This window comes from Nannospalax galili, unplaced genomic scaffold (assembly GCF_000622305.1).
Source record: "Nannospalax galili isolate Female #2095 unplaced genomic scaffold, S.galili_v1.0 scaffold1759, whole genome shotgun sequence".
Taxonomy (NCBI): domain Eukaryota; kingdom Metazoa; phylum Chordata; class Mammalia; order Rodentia; family Spalacidae; genus Nannospalax; species Nannospalax galili.
Window position 1 is genome coordinate 611,651 of NW_008342711.1, and position 746 is coordinate 612,396.

The following is a 746-nucleotide window of genomic DNA, read 5'->3' on the forward strand; positions in this document are numbered from 1 at the left end:
GAAGTCCCCTACTATTAATGAGTTGGGGTTAATTTGGGTCTTAAAGTCCTGTAGTATTGTTTTTATGAAGTTGGGTGCACAAGCGTTTGGTGAATATGTTCATGATTGTAATGTCTTCTTGGTTTATTATTCCTTTAATCAGAATGAAGTGGCCCTCTTTATCTCTTCTGATTAGTTTTAAAGTCTATTTTGCCGGATATTAGGATTGCAATGCCTGTTTTTATTTAGCACCATTCGCTTGGTGTATTTTTTTCCATTCTTTCACCTTAAGATTAGTGCCTGTCCTTGAATAGTAAGATTAGTTTCTTGCAGACAACAAAAAGATGGGTTTTGTTTCTTAATCCATTCACCTAGTCTGTGTCTTTTGATTGGGGAGTTCAGTCCATTAATATTTAAAGTATTAATGAAAGATGTGTATTGAATCCTGTCATTTTTATTTCTGTTCACTTTCTTGATATAGCTGTACTTTTCCACTGTTATACCTTCATTGAATTTATTTCCGCAACCCATTGCGTATGGTCATTCCTTTCTTCAGCTTTTTGTATTGCTTTCAGAACTCTCTCAAGGGCTGGTTTTGTGGACATGAATTCCTTCAGCCTATTTATGTCATGGAAGACTTTTCTTTCCCCTTCGACTATAATAGACATTTTGGCTGGGTACAGTAGTCTGGGTTGGCATCTGTGGTCATTTAAAACTGGGAATACTTTGGTCCAGGCTCTTCTGGCTTTCATAGTTTGCACTGAAAA